Source organism: Grammomys surdaster, unplaced genomic scaffold (genome assembly GCF_004785775.1).
Source record: "Grammomys surdaster isolate TR1022 unplaced genomic scaffold, NIH_TR_1.0 751, whole genome shotgun sequence".
In the NCBI taxonomy this organism is placed as follows: domain Eukaryota; kingdom Metazoa; phylum Chordata; class Mammalia; order Rodentia; family Muridae; genus Grammomys; species Grammomys surdaster.
Genome location: NW_021605170.1, coordinates 2,717,059 through 2,721,225, shown reverse-complemented (window position 1 = coordinate 2,721,225; position 4,167 = coordinate 2,717,059).

Here is a 4,167-nt window from a genome sequence, read left to right as displayed (position 1 = left end):
AGAGAGAGAGAGAGAGAGAGAGAGAGAGAGAGAGAGAACACTAGAGTGTGCTCTGGGGACTGGGGAAGGGGCTTTGTCTGTCCTGTTGGGATGTAAATGGCTTCTATCCCATCCCTAGGGGGTCAGGTCATTAGAAATGTTTTCCCTCACTTGAATTGATCCCACTTCAGGCACTGAGGGGGACACTGGCCACCCACCCCATGCCCGGTCCTCCCCTTCCAATAGGCTTTCTTGGCACATCAAATGACAGATCTCAGCGATATAGATGTCTAGTTTTCAAAAATCTTCAATCAAACTTCACTCCCTCGAGCCCTTTTTCTCCTCGTTCTTCCTTATTGGTTAACACCTTTGTAATAATCCGGTGTGCAGACTGTATCATTTTATCACTTTCCGGCTCCCTCCCAGGCGGTGTTTACTGTGACTCCAGGGCTTCAGGGGCCTCTGCTCTCCCCTCAGCATCTGCTTCCAATCATTCCTCTCCAGGCTCTCACCCCATCCTGCTTTCAGCCAGACTGATTTTCTCCCTCAAATGTCCACACGTCCCAGGTCCCTGTCACCTTACCCACTTGGAATGCACACACCCACTCTTGAGGGTTTATCATGACCTGAGTCTTAATTCTCCAGAGTCCGTGGGAGGCGTGAAGAAATGTTCACAGGCATATTTCATTAACGATGACGACTGAGATAACATTTACTGAGCACTTCCTGTGGCCCGAGCGCCAGGCTAAGCACGTTCATACATGCTTATAAGGCCACACGTGATCTTACAGTAAATCATAAACCGAAGCTAATGTCTCTACCTGGTTTTTACAAAGAAAGAAAGCTAAAGTTTAAACATGTTAAATTTACCAAGCCCAGTGTGGCAGAACTCATCCTCTGAGGTCACAGTCACCTTCAGCTATGTAAGCCTTGACCTCAATGAGATTGGTCTGCAAGAGATAAATATAACTAATTAAAATAAAATAAAGATGCTAAGTAGGCAGACTAGAATTCCGACTCAAATTCTGAGATTAACTATTAAACTATGTTGTGTTTAAAATAAGCTTTGCCTTTCAAAGATTAAAGCAGGGTTCCTTTGCAGAACCGTTTTATAAACAAAATCAGAAACGGAAGGAGATTTCAGAAGTTATCTAGTTCTAGTCTCATTTGCAAAATAAGGACCTTGAAGCAGATAAAGAATGATTTGCCAAGTATGGCTCTTTCCATCCAGTGACTCTGACGCCATACTGAAAGGGTGGCTTCCTGAGAGATAACCTTCCCTGGGCCTCGGTGGCTCTCCCTGAGGCCGCACAGCCAGACCCATAGTGTTGCATGTAAATTGCAAATGAGTCCTCCATTTTATTCTCCCTGTGTTACCACCACTGTTATTTACCAGTCTGTCTGTCTGTCTGTCTGTCTGTCTGTCTGTCTGTCTGTGATTGAGGAATAGACCAGAGCCTGACTTTCTGTCCACTTGGTCTGAAGAGCAGAGCTATGGCGTTCTCCCCATTGATACCTGCCCAGCCCTACCCTGCTTCTCTCTATGCCCTATGCCTGCCTCTCTCCACTTCCCTACTTAGTTATCTCAAACCAGTGATTCTCAAAGGGCCAGGACATGCTACATGTCCCTGAGGCCCCAGATAGCTGCCACCCCAGGCCAAAATGGTCTCTTCCCTCCTCCGAAAGATTTCCCATGTCACTCATTTGTCATTTATTGCACGTGGCCCTGTATCATCTGTTCAGTCCCTTTTTGTGTAAGAGCCCAGCTTGCCTCGAGGGCAGAGATCATATCTTATTCATCATTGCATCCAGCACAATGCCTAGCCTAAGGCCCACAACAGAATAGGTGTTCTATAAACGTTGATTGATTTATTGTACAAGGAAATGAAAATGACTTCCTTGCTTCTATGGACACCCAAGCAAAGAAAGTAACTTTTCTCAGAGCCATGAGATCGACTTGGAATACATATTTTCGAGGACTCAAAAGAAAAACAATTGGAAGCATTTGTACTTATACAAACACGAGTGTGTGTGTTGGTAGTTGAAATGCGCTAACACAGGTCAATCTGATAGTAAGCAGATAAAGATAGTTTCTCCACAGAGTTGGTCTGTTAAAACTACTTTTAAAAAGCAGTTCTATATGTAGGTATGTTTTAAAAATTAGACAGATTGATCATTATTAGATTAAAAGAAGTAGGAAAATCTGAGGATCGCTGTCCTGAGGCTCACTATAGGAAAAACTCTTTCTCATTTGGCTTTGACAATTCTGTAAAGATGTGCAGATCCATCTTCCTGACCTTCCTCATGATACCATCTTAGGGTGTGAGGAGCCAAAGCCTTAGTTTTTCTTGTAGATGGGCTTACAGAAACTCAAGAGAGATCTATAATCACTAAGCAGATTATTTTTGTTATCTTCCCTTGATACCATTTCAAGAAGTACTATTACCTCTTGAGATACAGGCCAGTTGATGTGCTTATTCTACAGAGGACATGACTAATGCCTTACATATGTGAGGTTGCTCCCTCTACCTTGTACTTCCAGAAGGGCAGAAGGGGAAGAAACAAACACTTGTTGAGTATTTTCTAGGTGCCAATCACCATGTTAACTACTTGCCCCATGTTAATATCTTCAGCAACTTGTCCAGGTTCCAACTTCCAACAAATATATAGTCAATGTGAACTGTGTTTGTCCTGCTTCTGGAATCTCATGGGTGACATTTAAGGGACCATTTCATGAACATGAACAACTCAATCTGCCTTCATGCTCTGGTATTTTCCAGCATATCCAGATTGAAAAGCCCAAGTCATGCCAGTGTTTGCTAGGATTTCCAAGTGATTTGTCATGAAAAGTTTACGTATTGGAGGCTTGATCCTTAGAATGGCAACACGGGGAGGTGGTGGAATGCTCAGAAGGGCTGGCCAAATGCAAGTTGGCTGCCACAGGAGCATTATCCTCAGAAGAAACAAATGCTGGTCTCTTGTATTAAGTTAGTTCTCATATGAGGAAGTTCCTGTAAAGCAAGACAACCCCCATGTACCCGGCCCTTTCTGCGTATGGCTGCTTCTCTTACGGTTTTTATGACAAGTTGTGCCACAGCCAAGCCAAAGGACAGTGAATGTTGTTTGGACCTTGTAGTCACAAGAATTATGAACAAGACAGACCTCTTTCTTTACTAGTATTCAAAGCAGTCTTGGGCATTTTTCTATAGCAAGAGTAAACACAACAATAAACTTATATTCACATTCAAGTCTTCTTATCCCTAGAAAAATTATGATTCCTGTCTACACAACTTCCAGCATTCTCAGCCTCACAGGGTCAGATCCCCTTTTTATCACAAAACTTGGTTCTCTGGACAGCTTCCAAAATGCCTAAGTAGAAGTTTATATGCAATAATGATATGTGTCTCTGTCTTAGCTAGGGTTTTACTGCTGTGAGCAGACACCATAACCAAGGCAAGTCTTATAAAGGACAACATATATTTGGGGCTGGTTTACAGTTCAGAGGTCCCATCCATTATCATCAAGATGGGAGCATGGCAGCATCCAGGCAGGCATGGTGCAGGAGGAGCTGAGAGTTCTACATCTTGTTCTAAAGGCAAACAGGAGAAGACTGGCTTCTGCAGGCAGCTAGGAGAAAACTCTCAAAGCCCCCACAGTGACACACCTACTCCAAGGCCACACCTCCAAATAGTGCCACTCTCTGGGCCAAGTATATTCAAACCACCATAGTCTTCTTCTTGCTTTTTTTTCCCTTTGGGCTTTAAAGATGTGTCTTTCTTCTTACTCAAAAAACAGTGTCATCCATGGATGGGTCATCTATGGAAGTGTCATCCATGCAAGTGTCATCTGTGAAAGTGTCATCCGTGAAAGTGTCATTGTGGCTTTTCTCTCACTAATCCTTACTATTAATCTCTCAATTCTTGGCATTCTTCATTTTATCCTACCGTGAGCTTTAATCTTTAATTCCCAAACAAGGTTAAAACTCTTACATCTTGAGAAAAGTGTAGTCATCAAGATCTTCATATTTGCCACTAATGCCCCTTTCCTCTTGCCTGCTAAACTCATAAAACAAAAACACACAGTCCATCACTGTGACTTGAGTTCACACTCACCCACTGTCTAGCACTGTGACTTGAGTTCACACCCACCCACTGTCTAGCACTGTGACTTGAGTTCACACCCACCCAC